This window comes from Neodiprion lecontei, chromosome 1 (genome assembly GCF_021901455.1).
Source record: "Neodiprion lecontei isolate iyNeoLeco1 chromosome 1, iyNeoLeco1.1, whole genome shotgun sequence".
Classification (NCBI taxonomy): domain Eukaryota; kingdom Metazoa; phylum Arthropoda; class Insecta; order Hymenoptera; family Diprionidae; genus Neodiprion; species Neodiprion lecontei.
The window spans coordinates 15,554,640-15,573,675 of NC_060260.1; the positions used below are offsets into that span (position 1 = coordinate 15,554,640).

The following is a 19,036-nucleotide window of genomic DNA, read 5'->3' on the forward strand; positions in this document are numbered from 1 at the left end:
TCTGGTACAGCTTTGGTCGACTACAGCGCTTCTGGAGGTTCAACGTTTAACTAAATTACAGACTTCTGGTGCATCAGAACGGGCTCCTGTCTCCTGAAAATCGCTTGCATAAATCGTGCCATATTTACGGCAAACTAACTGGTGCTATAGGTTTTCCCGGATTACGTGTGTGTTTTCGTACGTCTGTATCTCCCTGGCAAAAGTGAAAGAAATTCTGATATCGTACAAGCGGTGAATATTCAACAAGTCGCTAGCCTGATCGGCCATGTTTGACGCGAGGTGATTCTAGTGAGTTTATCATTATTTTTATCAGACGTTATCAGTGATCTGCGATAGTAGTGACTGAGATACAGACGTACAATTTTATTCAAGCTTTGTTTTGAAAATTTTCCCAGTCAGATTCGTACCCCCGTTTTATCAGGATTTTTGCAGGCGATTTCCCCGCTTCTGAAGTCACGAAATATGTATAGGACATGCCAGGTCAGCGGCACCTTAAGGGTGGATGGATGATATTGGAAACGATGAACTCGGTCCCTCAGTTTTGATTAATTTCGATCGGTTGATTATCAATGAGTCACTTTTCACAATAAATGGCAAAATGTTTTACTCTCGGCTTGCTATGTAATGATTTGTATTATTATTATCAAAATGATTATTTTACGGAAGTAATGAAGTTCTTGATTATTAGAGTAAATGCTTAATATTACCAGATCTGGATTGAATCTGGGCTGAACTTGGTTCATTTAAGGATAATGGAATATCATAAAAATGTCTATTCTCGAAGATATAAGAAATAGTCAAGAACAGGAAAGAATTTGGAAGGTAGGAGATCGTGAGTCTTTGGCAGCTAACAAAATAACTGAATGCTCGGTTTTGACGAATTAGCGCGAGACTTTGGGCCGGTCACAATTAAGATTTTCCAAAGCTACTCTTGCTCGAGAGGGCTAATCCGGGTTGACATCCACGCACTTCACGACTTGACAGACGAAAGACGTGGTTGCTGGCATCTGCAGTTGCAATAAGTTGTAACGGTAATTAGCCAATGAAGTGCGAGGGCGACCTCCCGGTGCCCAAATCTACACGGTCAGCGTTAGTTCGCGCTTTTCGACGGTGTTCCGACGGTTCTCAATCTCGTCACTTACACGTATAAGATGTTGACAAAAGATATCTTAAGATAATTCTCACGCATTCATTCACACATCTCCACAGATAATCTACTTCAATTTGGTGGTTCCAAAGGTGGTGGTTTATCCTGATTATTGATAAAAATTTTGACTTAAAAAGAGAAATATTCCCGGGCTGAGCGCCGCTGTTACAAGGTCAGTAATTCTATAACGCAGTTCTTGGTGTCAGCAAATAAGATACAATGTCAGCGGATGCCAAGGACTGTAGGTGACCTTATTAGAATATGAGATTGTGATGAAATAATTGAAGAAATTAAAGAAATTAAATGAAATGGAATTTTGAAAAAGGTACGCCAAGGCGGTACATCTGGGCGTAACATCTCTCCCCACTTAGAAACCATCAACGTCCCCGTTGATGAACAGTCAGTGACTAGTGTATATATGAAAATTGAGAGTAATCATAATGAAAATGCTAAGGTACTATATAAAAAAATTTTGCAGATTTGAGGTCGGCAGAAGAGTAGCTCTCTATGATCAGTAAAACTGGTCAGCCGGCCTTTACATTAGAAACAATCATATCTCAGGTTAACATAAGGAAGTACCATTATAACGTCTTTGAGAAGAACTTGAGGATTACTCAAAAAAAATTGTTGTGAATTTTACAGATCTAATTTTTTTTTTTTTTAAGATCTTACTTCAGGATTTTACTGTATACCAATTGATATATGAGCATGATTCAGGCGTTTGTGACGGAAGTGACTCAATGAAAAGGTATATGGGGCTGATTAAGATTATAAGTAGGTGTCATGGAATGGAATTACTCTTCATAGCAAAAATTACTTATGTGAAACGTTGGTGGACCGGCTAGTATGTTCTGCATTGGTTTACATTTGGCTGAGGCGTTGCTGGACATCAGGTGTACCGTGTCCTCTGATTGGTGAACGAGATCTGGATGCTCGGCTGGCTGAAGAGCGTTACGCCTTCCTAGAGGCCGGATTCCGTGCATTCAGATCTTTGTGGTGGGCCCAGTATTATGTGACCCACTGACAGTCGTAGTCCACTTCCGTATGTGTACCCTTGCAGCGGATACTCATTGATAGGTTGACGAACAGGAATCCTGGCAGTACTCTTAAGTACTTGTTTCGGCATTCGCAATGACAGTTTCTTTCTTATTCGCTTGCAGGTCTCCGTCCTCTCAGGTGTTGTGCTGCATCCCTGGGTTCCTTTGGAGTAGTGCATTCTGGATCCAAACAGCTTTTCAACTGCATTCAGCCACCCGTACTCGCCTTTTCTCCTGTTAGGTTTTGTGAAACTTTTCACCAAATTGCCATTTACTTTAAATAATTATTCATTAATCATTAACTACCACTGTTCAGTATACTCTCACCCCTACGTAACAGAAGTAACAGTTACTCATACAATACTGTTTACTATGATAGATGGAAATGTCTGCAATGCTGTAACATCTACAAAATCTGCACAGAGATGCTATTTATGTGGAGTTACTTCAAAAGAATTCAACGACATTGATGCAATCCTGAAAAAAGAGGTGAATGAAGAGAACTTGAAATTCGAAATGTCTACATTACATTGATGGATCCGATTTTCCTAGTCACTTTTGCATCTTTCTTACAAACTTGCCCTGAAAAAGTAGCAGGCACGAACCGGAGATGAAAAAAAGTTGGTTAGCGATCGAAAAGTACAGATTCAAAAATCTCTGAAGTCTGAACTGGGGTTGATAGTGGATCGTCCAAAGCCTGGGTATGGGAGTAGCAACGATGGGGACACAGCACAGCGTTTTTTTGAAAACTGCTAAACAACGTCAGTGGTAACTGGCTTGGACTAAGGTCTTATAAAAAGATGTGTGTGATGTTATTCTACAAGTTATCTCGAGTGGGTACGAAATCAACTTGGACAACTTTGCAGAATATGCTTTGGAAACTGCGAGACTGTACGTGCGTGATTATTCATGGTATTAATTATATGCCAACAACCGTCCACAAAATATTAATCCGTCGTCCTTTGATGATAGCTTCGGCTGTTTTAGCTATTGGAAAATTATCAGAGGAGGCTCAAGAAACAAGAAACAAGGACGTTAAGAAATTTCGGCAAGGATTTTCTCATGAACAATCGCGTGAAAATACCATGCATGATGTTTTGAATTGGCTGCTAGTGTCATCTGACCCATTCATCACAAACCTAAGGCAACTACCTCCAAAGAAATGTAAACAGATATCCCCAGAAGCTAATGCGCTGCCAGCTGGAACAAATACGCCTGAGTCACAACAAAATCCTTATTTTTGCAATTGTTTTAAACAAATACTTTATTTATCATATCACGAAGGGACAATTACTTTTCATAAATTTCCCAATAAATTTTTAATGTATTATAGCAGCCGCTCCACGAACCTATATTGAGTCCCGTACGTATAATTTATATATTTTTTTTTTTTTTTTTGAGTTTAGATATTGGATTCGTTAGCAGCGACTCCAAAAACATAAAGAAAGTAGAATTTCGATCGAATTTATTTGGAAATTTTTGATTTATCCGGCCATATTGAAGCCGCCATTTTGTTTTTTTGAAATTTTGATTTTGCATTCGTAATCAGCGACCTCAAAAACCTTAGTATACAAAGGCCATAGGACGCTAAGCATAGAAAATCGGGCCCAGAAGGATATCTGGGTCATCATTTGAGGGTATGTTGGTACTAACAAGATACGTTGATCCTGCAAGTTTCAGATATTTATCTATTTTGGTTTTTGAATAAATCAAAAGAAATTGAAAATCAGAAAAAAATTTTCTCAATAACGACTTCACGATTTGTATACATTTGAATCGCTTTGCGGGATTTACTTACCAACTTACACGTACACGAAATCCCCACCACGGTGCGGGCGGCGAGTCAAACGGACACTCTACCATAGCTCACACGTACACGCACTAACACCAACTGACCCAGAATCCGCATAGTATGACTACTCATGTTGACGCGCTTTTTTCGCTGTTCATTACGCAACCATAAGTCGATAAACTTTGTTATGGTCTTCACGGACCCCACGCACGTTCTGGCTTTACTGATCGTAGTGCATAGCGGGAACAAATATTATTTGTACTACAAAACTGAACGTAAAGCTATATCTTTCTTTGGATCAGTTGAAATTTTAACAAAAGTTGAGGGTCACATTAATGACATAATGTTGGGAATTTATTTATACTTTTTTAGTTATTTTTTTTCATTACAGGTACTTTTTTCAAGTCAGACAAAACTGTACTCAGTTATACAAAGATTTCGCGCCATTGACTATTTTGTTTGTACGTGTCTTTGTCTTAGCAACTATGCTCAAAAAGAATTCTATTCAAATAAATAGCTTTTTTATGCAATATCGTCCACGGTGGTCAAATTTTCAGATTTCTCGACTTCTGATATGGAATATTGTTTATTTATGCCAAGCAATCAATTGAAAGTTTGCAACTCGTAAATCCTTACTGCCAGACGCATATAGGCAACCACAATTTGCAGTAAAAGGTTTCATCTTTTTGTTTGTATTGCACATGAAAATATAATATTAACAAAATAGGGTCTCCGAAGACGCTACGCGCCTACTGGCGTTAAAAAAACCTGACACGGCTAGTAAAGGGTTAAGAGCTGCAACTGATAAACGTAGGATTTCTCCAAGTCGCGACTTTTGGTGACTTTTATACATATCGCTTCTTTCACTAGCACCTGAAGTCAGGAAAGCCAATAGTCTTGCGTGGTCACACCCCCATTCTTCAACCGTCTCTTAGTGGGATGGGTAGGTCGATATTCTCAATATATGTGCATACATAGAGCAAAGTAGCCGTTGCCACCTTGCGTATGGAAGAGTGGCAGTCACATGCCCGTTGCCGCTGACTGTCGGTGCAGCTCCGCTCCTCGTAAGGTTCTATCTACGACAGCGTTTTGCCGCTTTTCGAGGAATTGGAAGAATCTAACGAATACAAGGAAAATCTTGAACCATCACTGTGTATATTAATCTTGTCAAAGGTATGAATACCGATAAAACTTTTACAAGCTTTGAAATGGTCGATATGCCGAGTATAACTGATTGTTTTTCTATATATATATATATATATATATATATATATATATATAGTATGAAAATGAGTCTACGTGGTTAATCTCCACATGCAGGTAATAACGTTGTTGATGGATATTAAATATTGAAAAAATATATTATCACAAAATATGTACGAATACATAATTAATGGTCTTGCTCTTGCTTCGATCGTTAATTCGAATGGGTAAGCGTGTCGGAAGGTTTTCAAATATTCGGATCGTACAATGTCTCAATATACTTCAGAACATATAACTGTGCAACATACTCTATATGTATATCGCGAATCACGTAAGTCTGTGTACTCTCAAAATAAAACGCGTACATCATATTAATTTTTTTAACTTGTTAACATAAATGACGACGTTGGAGTGTATCAAAAACGCACACGATGTATGTAATTATTCTTATTTATTCATTGATACAAATGACGGATTTACTAACAATAAGACAAAATAATTTCTCACAAAAATCAATACAAACGTACACGATAATTTCTCGCAAACTAAGCCCTGTTAGTACCTACATGAATCTCTCGGAATATCGTAGACTATTTCCAAGTCAAGATAAAGATAGCGTCACACATAAAAGTAAAGTTGTGATCATAAAAAAATAATAACATTGGAATCATAAAAAATGACGCAAATCCACGTACAATCTGCAACACAAACGCCCTAATAATGGAATTCATGTATACGGGATATTCCATGACACCTCGATCAAGATTCTAAGTCGATGTCTCCGATTGGTGTAATAATTTTTTGTATAGAAGTACTAGGGGCTTCGCCCCTGCGCGCTTCGCGCGCCAACCCCATCTCGGCGCTACGCGCCTCGGGCACTCGGCGCTGCGCGCCTCACTATTTCCTTACTCATTGTCTAGTAGACAGGCGAATTCCTTCATGTTGATTTAATGACAGGTCCTGCACTTGCTGTCCACTTCAATTCCTTCTGTGCTTACTTTTCTTTTTTTCATCAATCTAAGCTTCCATTCGTTGGTTGAAAATTGGTGTTCCTTCTCTATTGATATCTGTCTATCTCCTTGACTTGCTGAATTATTTTTGCTACCGCTCTGCCCGTTATTCTCCAAAATCACCTTCTTTATATTTTTTTTTTCTCTGTATTTATGTTGCTGTTCACTCCGTAAAACACCTCTTTTTCTTGTGGTCAACATCTATCATGGTCGTCCTCTTGCCTGGTTATAGAAATATTTGTTTATTATTATTCTCTGGCTTATTTGGTTCTTCGCACTTAAAATTTTATTTTCCTTTTTCCTTTGTGATACTTCCGACCATCCACCATCTTCATCGCCTTGTCTTCTGGTTGAAACTCCTCCTTTCTGTTCGTTGTTTGAAAAGCCAGTATGATATTTTTTGTTCGCTTCCCTATATTTTCGCTGCTGTTCCCGTCGTCTAATTTTTCGCTCTTCTATGTACATCACATTGGTTGGTCGTCCTCTCGATTTATTTTCCGAATCAATCATCGCAATCGATTCTTCTAATTCTTCGACACCCTTCGTTGAATTATTTTTACTGCCGCTCTGCCGGTTATTCTCCAAAATCACCTTCTTTATATTATTTTTTTCTCTATATTTGCGTTGATGTTCATTCCGCAAAACACCTCTTTCTCTTGTGGTCAACATCGATCCTGGTCGTTCTCTTTCCTGGTTATACGAATATTTGGTGGATATTATTCTATGGCTTATTTGGTTCTTCGCACTTACAATTTTATTTTCCTCTTTCTTTTGTGATACTTCCGACCATCCACCATCTTCATCGCCTTGTCTGCTGCTTGAAACTCCTCCTTTCTCCATTGTCATCGTAAATCCTGGCTGTCCTTTTGACTGTTCGGTGATATATTTAGATTTACTATTATTTGATTGTTACTTTTCATACTTATTACTCACTATCTGAATTTTATTTTGGTTCTGCAAGACATCAAAGTGTCCACTCTCTCCGTCACCGGTGAAGAGTAGCGAGAATTGTGTTCCATTTTGTGATCCGATCCGGTGTGGATGAATTTGTTCTTCGCGATACTCGATTTAACATATCTTAAAAATTTCCGCAGCTGCATATATTGCATTTTTATTCATATGTGATTTGTAATCACCAGGTCACCTAATCACAGCACCGTTTGACTCATTACCTGTAATAAAACCCGCAAATGTAGACCAATTATCCACTATATTTGAAACGATACTCAGTCTCACCTCTGCGTGTCGATCTTGAGTGCCGTATACACAATACGCCAACGCGCGAAAAAGACAATTCCTGTCGGGAATCATCGTTATAATTTTCGTTTGCATGTTCATTTTTTGCGCGTCAGAAACAGATACCTATAAAGATATTTGTCAAAGACTGTCATAAACAGCCGATGACAGCTGTCAAAGGGTTTGCTAGATGCTTTTTGTTCTGTTTTCGGTATCTCACCCCACCGCCAACTTCATGCGTATACTATTGTTATTATAATCTTTTTTTACTATTGTTATTATAATCTTTTTCTACGTTCATTTGTTTGAAACTTTTTTATTAGATAGAGAGACATGACGAAAAAAATGTGAGCCGTCACGGGACGCCTGGCAGATGTGAAACATCGACATTATTTTGTAATAAGAAAAACATTCGTGCGCTACACGCCATCAGATGATTTTGAAATACAATTTTATCAGTCTTTATAAAATTTATTCTTTAAGCAATTGTTCTGATGCATTAATTTTAATTAGAATGAAATTAAAATTAATTAAAATTAATAATCAATTTAAAAACATTGTATGCAATGAAATTTATGTGAATTTTAATCTACTAAGAAAGTAGATTTTACATTTACTGGCGTTAAAACACACCAAATATACACGTGCTTAATGCACAGATAAATGCACACTTTAATTATAAAAATTTGTTTTCAAGTAAAACACAGGTTATGTGTACTGTAGTAAACAAAAACAAAACACTGTATACACTCCGGGAGTATACAATGGACAGTCGATTGCGCACGGCGACGCGTCGCCACACCGTACTACCATCATATAGCGTGGCGACGCGTCGCCACGGCTTGCGTCGCCACGGCTTGCGTCGCCACGCCAGAAATCTGTTTTACGTGCGGCTATAGATGTTTCACATCAAAAAAATAATCTCAATTTTTCAGAATTTTTCGACCCAGCGTATCCGGAGTACGTTTAAAAACTTGGAAAAAAGCCCACTTTCTGAAATCTGAAAAAATTCAGAAAAATCTTATAAAATATAACTAAATTTTTAACACCTATTGGAATATAGAGATTCGGTAGCGTCAAGAGATGAATAAAAAAAAAAAAATTATCATTATTGGATTGCATTTAATTGACATGAAAATTAATGTAAAGTCTCATCATAATATTTATCTGAAGAAGAATTTTTCGATCCATATCATAACGAGCTTTTATATATATTCTTATGTCAATTAAATGCAAAGCAATAATAAAAATGATTTTTTTTCCATTTTACTTATTTATCTTCTGAAGTTATGAAATCTCTATCTTTTGATAGGCGACAAAAATTTTACTACATTTCATAAGATTTTTCTGAATTTTTCCTATTCTTAGAAAGTGTTTTTTTTTTTTCAAGTTTTTAATTTATATTTCAGATGCGCTGAGTCAAAAAATTATGACAAAAATGCAAAAAATTATCAAGCCAGACTGAGACATGGACTAAAATTCTTGATCGAGATGTCATTAAATGCCCCATATATCCCACACAGCAGGAAACATTTCAGAAACGTTTCGGAAATATTTCTTTCGAAACATGTTACATTTCATTGCAACATAACAGAAATATTTTCAAAACATGTCCATGCCTGAATTTATAACTTACGTTATATAGCTGACATATGTCTAAACTATGTCAGAAACATTTCGGTGACATATTAGAAATATTTCCATGACGTTCCTGAACTGTTTCGTATGAAGCATTTCGTATTTCATTGCAACATTTGAAAAATGTATCAGAAACATGTCTGAAACATTTCTGACGTATTTTGTACCATGTGTGTAGTTGATATGCTAGATAGAAAAACCTAATTTTGAAGTAAAAGCAGGATTTTTAGATTACTGTAACCTATTTTTCTTCCCTAACGTTGATTAAGATGCCTATTTAAAGTCCGTTGTGATACTTCGGATTGTTATGTCCGAGTCGATATTCGAACCGGAATCTTCGCAATACTAGTTGCATGTCCTGACCACTACGCTATACTACCGCTTCTTCCAAGTTATCCCTGTATCATTTCTATCAAAGCAGTAATGAAGCTCATCTATGTTGATAAATTGCCTGATTTTTTTACGGCACAGTATATTCAATGAATAATATATTATTGGAATATGAGGCATTTCACTAGTGTAACACGAAAACTTCAGGCGTTATAGAAAGAGGCAAACATATATATCTGTAGGATTGAATGTGCAAAAGAATGAGATGGAATACATTACACAGCGTATCCTATACTCGGGGTCTCCTCTTGGTGCGATGCTTCGTAGTCTCACTGTATAGTTCACTACCTCTGGTCTGAGAGTTGAATGTGTGATGTTTGTACGTGTGTGTTGTGTGCCTGCGTATTACGAAGTTCTGCCGCAACTTGTATGCTGCTGCCGAGTACAGGGTATGCATGCTGTATAATAAATACATATAGTGGCATTTATTGTGTTGATACAACGTACACAAACAACAACGTAATTATCAACTTTTAATGTTTTGATTTTAAAGTTTTCTTGTACCTCTATGCATTGATACGTGTATTTTTATGTACTATTAAACAAATCATCAAGTGATTAAAGTTAAAATGATCCGAGTAATTACAGATATATGTTTGTTTCTCTTATCATTTTGGAAGATGCGTTCATTTACTCTCTTTTTCTGTTCGATATATATCATAATTATCGTTCGTAAGAAGTAAACTCCAGTCGTGCGTCGGAGTTGAAACACACACTTTTTTTTTCTGTGAGCTATAGTTGTAAAGTTACGGGGCTTCTAAAGAATTTACGTAATTAAATGTAGACTGTTATTAGCAGTTTTTCAAATTGAACAAACTCAAAATGAATTATTAAACATGGTGGCCTCTATAGAAAATTGACTGTTCTTTTCAATTATGAAATCAGATTCGAAATTTGATTTTTTCTCTTGTGAAAAACTGGAAGTAAACATTTGAAATCAGAATTTTGATAGCTTCAGCCATTTTTTTTTTTTTTTTTTTCAAAAAATCTCTATAGTAGCTTCAAGTTTGTAGATAATATAATAAAAGTTTCAAAATGAGATCTATATTAGCTTAGGAGATGGATGAATTGAAGTGCATACGTGACGCACTGAGCGTGGTACCGGGAGCTTGCTGAGATCGCCGGGGTCGATTGGTTTGCACAAAAAAAAACGTACTCAGTAAAATTGCTTCAATATCACTTACGTACGCATAAGTACTTTCAAATTGAATAGTATTTTTGTATAATTGTATCCATATTTTTAATAATAATCTTCAACTAAATGATGGAAAATTTTAATGAAGGAAAAAAAATTTCATTTCATAATATTGACAATTTTACGGTGAGCATTAACGCTAGAACCAGTTTTTTTTTTTACAAGAAGTCCTTTGGTTGATGAAATAAAGGCGTGCAGCTTTTGAGTTCTCGGAATAGTATTTGCAGAATCAAACCATGCAGTGGTCTTGGGGGAAACCTCAAACGTTAAGGGATCGTCTCAGTGTGAAATTTTCAAAAAATTTTTTTTTTTTTTTTGCATTATCGTATAGTATACACTGTTCTAAACATTCTCTCAAATTTTTAAATCGAAATTCAAATTATTACGGTCGCTACAGCGTTTCTTGTAGAAAGGGAACGGGTTTTCCACCTGCGCGAGTACTAAGGTGCTTAGGTTCTATAACCTTGCAGAATAAACTGTCCAAGCATTTCAGTTCGTTTTTGACATCCACCACGGATAGACGTACGAGAGAAACCCCCAAGAAAAAAATCAAGACCTGGCATCGCCGATTGATCGTAAGTAAACGATTTATATAAACTTTTCCAACTTCAATCTTTAAACGCGTTTTTCTCAGAATGGTGTTTTTCAAAACGGTTTCCACTCTCAAAGGAAGAGTTTTAAAGATATCCAGTTCCAATTTCGGGAGAACATTTTAAACGTCATTCTTTATCGCGCTATGGAAGCTTTTTTTTTTTTTTTTTGAAAACTTCCTATTTTTTTTACGAAAAACTGTCGAAAAAAAGGGCCACATTCGACACTTTTTGTTCAAACCGCCGCCATTTTGTCAAATTTGAAAAAAAAAACCCTTCATAGCGCGATAGCGACTTTCCTACAGATCAATAATCTTTTTGAAATTTTTTTTTCAGATCAAAATTGCGGCCGTCATCGTGGAAACCGTGCAGCACCTTTTTTTTTCACGTGAAATTACAACAATTTATACAACAATGATGCACTCAATAAATAAACTTTAAAAAAATCATTTTGTATTCTTCATAAACGTATTTATTTATGAAAAAAAAACCGGACCGATTAGTTCATGTGAACATTAAAAAAAAAATTCGCGAAAATCAGTGATTTTTCGGAGTGTCACACTGAGACGATCCCTTAAGCGACACGTGCGAGCTTATAGTTATCTGCAAGTAGAGCAATCATTACACCTATGCGATTATACGAATGATGGAATTTCCCAAACTGTATCGGTGCCATGGACGGAAAGCATGTTGTGATAGAGCCGCCCGATAACAATGGTTCCTTATTCTTCAATTACAAGAAAACTTTCAGCATTGCGCTGATGGCACTTGTGGATGCCGACTACCGATTTATTGCAATTGATGTCGGTGCATACGGTGAAAACAGTGATGGGGGGATTTTTGCTAACTACGCTTTTGGAAAAGCAATATATGATGGCAGACTAAATATACCACCTGCTAAGCTTCTGTCCGGCACTAATGAGCCAGTACCTCATGTAATTGTGGGTGACGAGGCATTTCCTTTGAAAAAATATATTATGCGTCCGTATCCAGGGTATCAACTCGAAGATGACGAAGTTAAAAGGATCTTCAATTAAAGATTGTCCCGCGCATGAAGAATATCCGAAAATGCATTCGGAATTTTAACACAAAAATTTAGAATTTATCAAAGACGGATAAAAATGACACCGGAACACGTGGACAATGTCGTATTGGCAACATGTTGCCTACATAATTTTCTACGAAAAGATGTCTTCGGAACTCATCTTCATCATGTGGAAGGTGACACTCAGCATTACAAGAAATCCGAAATGTGGAGGGTAATGCAACGAACGAGGATATAGATGTGAGGGAAACATTCAAAAACTATTTTGCATCTGAAGAAGGATCGGTTGAATGGCAGACTCAAATGGTTCGGCTAGGAAGAAGAAATATTTGATAGCATGTTAGCAGTCAACTGTCGTTTCAACCACATTAATTTAAGAAACTAATACCAAAATACTAATTGAAACCCTGGTAATTTTGGATCTGATGTATGGTTTGTCATGATTATTGTGGCAATTCAATGACTTTGATATTAATTTTTTTGAATATCGGTTTCTGACATATTTTCGGAGCTGAATAACTTTCTAACGAAGGTCCTAGGGGTATAAGCATGGTCATGCAATTGGCCCTGGAAACATATTTAAATTATTCTTAGTAGATATGTAAGTACTAATAATATAACAAGATCCTCAACGCCCTCATCGTTAACACAATTGGTATTCGAAAAATAGCAAAATATTAAAATAAAAGAAAAAAGAAAATGTTCACAAGATTGACTGAACTGATTATTCTAAATTTTTAATATGTTTTGATACTATTTTTAATATGTTTCACATTGATAATGTTCGTTACAGATTTCGTCGCAGAGGCACATTAGAGACTACGTATAGGTATGTAGCATATTTAAGAGTGTATAGTACACTACTTTTTTTTAGCCCAATTAGACGGACCCGGCCATGAGACGACATGAAAGAGTCATATCAATTATTTAGCGGAAAAAAATGTGATACTATTTATGTGATACTGAACTGATAATATTATTAAAAAAAGTTTAAGAGCTATATAGCTTTATGAGATTCTTGAAAAAAAATTGTATGTGTTTAAATTTAATTTTTTCACCACGATACAATTTTCGCAAAACTATGAAACTTTTTTGAAACCATTTTATATTACCCTACATCGTCATGAAGTTTGAAGATTATTGATAACGGTACGCCATAGAACTAAAAAATAAGAACCACGTTTTGGCAAAAATAATGAATTTATTTATATGTTTTACTCTTTTTGTTTTGATTTTTACGCAGCTCTACATAAACTGTATATATATATGGAAATATATATATATATACATATATACATATGTATGTATATATTATATATATGTATGTATATATAATGTGTTTATTATTCGTTCAGGAAATTTGACTCCAATTAATTAGACAGAAACTGAGTTTCTCTGTAATGAAGTAATGTAATTTTTTATTTACATATTACTTATTGACATATTTACAAGTTTTCCTACCTGTAATAAAGAAACGACATTTCATTAATTACGATGCCAACTCCTGACTACGAACTCTTACTAATAAATTCGTTGGTTAATTATTATGTGTAACGTTTCACGTTTATCACGTTAATTACGTATCCCATTTATCCTTTGATTCTGTGGTATGTATCGCGATCTACGTTAGTGACGCTCGAGAGAGCGCGGCAATATTCGAATGATGGGAATACATTTCCTTTACATCACCCCCCCTGGGGAAGACAATGATCACACAGTATCATGACTTCTCTGGCTTATCGTTTTCTTCTTCATTAACCAGAGAGAGAGCCGGAATAAGTTTCGTGATATGGAACAGATTCGATTTGGGTTTTCGGTGTCCTGTATCTACTCCATATGTATACATAGTGTATATATAGTATATATTATAGTATATATATAGTATATATGAGGTATTCCATGCCAACTGAGAGGACATTTTCTATGACCCCCGCCAATTTGCTTCATTATTTTTTATATGATTCTACAACCTAAAAAAGCATTCACCATTTTTTTCAGAATTTTTGTTCTAACCGTTCTTTTTTAAAAAATGTTACAAACCCTTTTATGGTCCTAAAAAAAACGCCTGTATTAATCAACTGTATTGTAAGTAAAATTAGTGTTAAATATTCCGATAACTAGAAAATTTAATTTAGAATCTGAGTTACTCTTAAAATTTTGCAATTTATTTAAAAAAAATGTGACAGGATTTATAAATTTTTAACATATTAATGAACACAATTTATTTTATTGAACATTTCTTAGTGACATTTGGAAATTTCTTTTATATTCACTTACAATTTGAATTACATACTGTTTTTGATCTTCGTGCTTAGTTAGAGTGTTGATGTATTTTTCAGTCAATTTGACAGCTTGCTCTGCAGAATCATTGACTACTTGTAGATTCTGCAGAGCGAGCTGTCAAATTGACTGAAGAATATATCAACACTCCAACTCATGTACAGTGCCACCGTTTGAGTAATAAATTGTGATAACAATAAGCAAAAGACATATACCTGTGTAAGATCTTTATTATTAAACAAATGATTCTTGAATAATAAATACATAGACTGATTATCGAATTTTATGAAGCGTTCTATATAATGTTAAATATACCAGAGGGTACATTATTTCTGCCAAGTTGACGAAGCAGCGTGAATGAGTATGTTTACAGTTGGAATTAATTTCATGATAGCCGATGAAAAAAGCAAAGCAGGGCTCAAAACAGTACAAATTTTTTACAATATTCAAGCGTTTAAAAAATGACTATAATAGTAGCACTTAATCTTGGAAATTCATTGAAAATTATTATAATTCGATTAAAGTTATTCGCCAAACGCAGTATCTTATGGAGATTCATCCACAGATTTTAAAAAATTACCCAATTCTTGAATACTATTGATTTTAATATATTTTGAAAATGGCATAATTTCATCTGCAATAAAAATCTGTACACTTGAGTCAGCGCGAACAGCGACTTTTTTTCTGATCGTCGCATCGTGTTCTATTTTCTGAAAACCAAGAAAAGATTCATTACCTCTGGTATAACACCATCTTTCAGATCGCAAGCTCACTGATTCTATATTGTTTTGTAAGTATTTGAAGCTAAATGTATTTTCACAATTTCTCATTGTTACTAATACCATTGTAGGTGAATTTGGCAAATCCACTTTGAATATTCAGAGCTCTTCTACCTCATTTTCACCAGTGGGAGACAGTGTTTATTTATGAGTTCCTGGCAGGTGCAAACCTGATACTCGGTAAAAATATAGCCGACTGTATCGGCCAAGTTTTCCGCAGTTTCCGTGTGCCCTCGTGTAAATGCGATACAGTAGAGCATTAGGAACGAGTGGCTGCGAATAACACTCTGGCGGGGGCTCTTGAGGAAATGGAATAGTGAAAATGGAAGGAATGAATTAGGGAAAAACGAGACGAAGACTGTAAAAGGGAAAGGACCCCATTAAGCTGGAACAAATATTTAAGAAAAATAGTAGATAAGGGATAGGGTTCAAGCAGTCGGTGTAAACAGAATTGTATTTACTGAACTCACATTAAATTGGTATGGCACATTAGAAGCATCTTTCCATTGCATTTCTGTCAATTTTTTAATGTATACCCACGCTGTTTGATAAAAAACCGTCCTTGTCCTATGAATGGGCTTGGTGAAGACTGAAGATCCCGGGAACTTGGTCTTGTGGAGTGAGACGTTACTTAGACTGCTATCTATGCAAACATAACCTCCAACAAAACATAGCTTACACATGTTTATGTTTTTAGATTTAATGGAAATAGTATTTTTTTATAGTCGTAAGAGTAACATGAAGTCGTGGATGGTGCACAAGCATCATTTTATTGAACAGGTAATAAGCTTTGCACACAATATAACCTATAATTGACATTACTATTACTTTTACATTATACATATATTAGAACAATTCTTTGCAATGATACTTACATCTTTTCTTGCACCTTGATATTCACCTTTTGATAAGTTTTGAGTCATTCGGTTTCCGAAAGGCATTTACTCGATTTTCCTGGTTTTCACTTACACCAAGTGCGTATGTTACGAATTTACGGAGTATATATATATATATATAGGTTATGATCACTACCCTTCTTTTTATTTTTATATTTTCTAGCGAAAATTTCACTTTTTTCCGTGAGAGGCGTTCAAATCGCATTTAGACAATTCCTCTTACGTTACCCCAAAACTGGGGACAAATTTTATCACAGAGTGTTGTCTCCTTCCTTCTACTCCATGGTGGTAGGTACCTACAATCTGTTTGTACTCTCCGACTATCGGGCTCGTCGGTTGGTCGGTTGACTGTCCAGACCTGTACGTGAGACCCTGGGTGCAGCATAAGAATTTTACATGACAGATTCCATCTAGTGACAAATTTTTGAATAATCTTTAAAAATTTTGATTTCTCTCAAAAAATTCTCAATAATAACGCAAAAATAAAAACCAATGTTCTTGTCTTTCATTAATTCTATAATTTTTGTTTACGTCTATGTCTCAAGTTTATAAAAATTTATAAATAATCGGGTTTTACATCAAGAAGTTGTTCCTAAAAATATTATTTAAAATTAACGTCAAATTGATTACAGATATTCAACTGTTGTAATTTTTTAATTTGATAAAGCAATGATAGTTATTGTTTTCAATATGGAATATTTTTTTTTTATATGTAAAGGAAATGTATTCCCGTCATTTAAATATTGCCGCGCTCTCTCGAGCGTCATTAACGTAGATCGCGATACATACCACAGAATCAAAGGATAAACGGGATACATAATTAACGTGATAAACGTGAAACGTTACACATAATAATTAACTAAGGAATTTATTAGTAAGAGTTCGTAGTCAGGAGTTAACATCGTAATTAATGACATTAAATGTCGTTTCTTTGTTACAGGTAGGAAAACTTGTAAATATGTTAACAAGTAACATGTAAATAAAAAATTACATTACTTCATTATAGAGAAACTCAGCTTCTGTCTAATTAATTGGAGTCAAATTTCCTGAACGAATAATGTATGTATGTATGTAATCTTTATTGTTCCCCTTGGGGTTACAAGGACTTCCCTTTTCCTCTTCCTTTACAATATTTTTTTACATGTTTTCTTAACCTATTCTTACCCTAATTCTTACTTCCTACCTTATCCTTACTTAATTTCTGATTGCCTGTGTCCTGTGCCATTGCCTTGCCATTCCCTTACTTTCCCTCTTATCCTTTTTTTACTTTTTATCCTTATCTTTACTTAACCTTATCCTATTTTACCTTATTCTATTCCCTAATTCGTCCTTATCCTAATCGACTTCCATTTCCCATTCATCTCTCACTCTTTCATTCTCTTGTACATCCCTGATCCTTTCCAATTCTCTCATCCAGACTTCTCCCCCCCCCCTCCTCACCTAACATCTCCCTCACCACCTCCTGCCAGCTTTCCTCCCTTCTATCCCAGCCTACGCACGTTTCCCATACGTGCTCCCATGTTTCCTCCTCCCCCCCGCACACCCTACACCTTCTCTTTTCCTCTTCTTCCCAGTACCTTGCCTCCTTCATCTCGCTTCCTAACCTAAATCTTGCCACCCTTATCCACCTGCTTTCTCCCCATCCCTTTCCCAGATATCCTGGTAACCCTTCTCCTTTCACTAGCCTGTACCATCTGTTGTACCTCGATTCCCTTATTTTCTCCCACCTCTCTTTTCTCTGTTCTTCCCTCTCTCTCTCCTCTATTTCCCTAAACTCCATCTCGCCCCTCTCCCTTCTCGCGACTACCTCTCTACTCTCTGCTCCCCTTTCCGCAAAGAAACTTTCCCTTTCTCTTTCCCACCTCGATCCCTGCCTCCCAGCTTCTGCCTTGTCCCTTATCTCTTCCCAGCATCTCCTAGCTAACTCGCTACCCTCCCCTCTCTCCAGCTTCCTTTCAAAATTCCATACCCTTCTCCCTGCCCTAATCCTTAGTTTCTCCCTCTGTAGTTCCTCCCTTACTAGATATCCCGGTGTTCTCCCATCCACTCCTAATGTCCATCTCAAAAATCTATCCTGTACCGCCTCGACCGCCCTCCACTCCCTCCACCCCCATATCTCCGATGCATACTCTATTACCGTCCATACTAGCCTGTCAAATAACCAAATCCTTTTTTCCCAATCCCTCCCAAACCTTCTTTTTCCTATTCCCCATACCTGCCTCATTACTACCCCTGCCTTCCGTACTCTCTCTTTCACCTGTGCTTCCTGTCCCCCGTTGCACTTTACTCTATACCTTAGATAGCTGAACTCTTTCACCTCCTCTATCTTTTTCCCTTTCCATCTCCAATCTATGTTTTTCCTTCTACCGCCTCCTTTCCTAAATCTCATAATCTTTGATTTCCCTACATTTACCGTCAGCCTTTTCCTATCCATATACCTTTCTAACTTCCTAATCATTACCTCCATTTCCTCTTCACTTTCCGCTAGTAACACTATATCATCCGCATAAGCTAAAGTGCATACCCTGCCGCCGGCTAACTCCACCCCCCCCAACCCCTCTCCCTCTCCCCATTTCCTCTTCCAAGTCCGCCAGCAGCAGGTTGAACACATGCGGACTGAGCGGACATCCCTGCCTTACCCCCCTCGCTGTCCAAAACGCCTCTCCTAGCTTTCCCCCGCTCCTTACTCGACTCTTTGTTTCCTTGTAAATTTCCTCTATCCTTACCCTTAGCCCTTCCCTCACCCCTCTCCTTTCCATAGTCTCCCACAGCACCTTCCTGTTCACTGAATCAAAAGC

The 19,036-nt window shown here is 36.4% G+C and overlaps 1 protein-coding gene across 1 annotated transcript in view; it reads left to right on the forward strand.

The window, feature by feature from the left end:
- The first annotated feature begins 5,125 nt into the window (after positions 1 to 5,125).
- LOC124294604 overlaps positions 5,126 to 19,036 on the forward strand; it is a 71,257-nt gene continuing 57,346 nt past the window's right edge. Inside the window, exon 1 of the mRNA XM_046740548.1 lies at positions 5,126 to 5,149. The gene's annotated coding sequence lies outside the window, so the exon portion shown is untranslated. The remainder of the gene's footprint in view (positions 5,150 to 19,036) is intronic.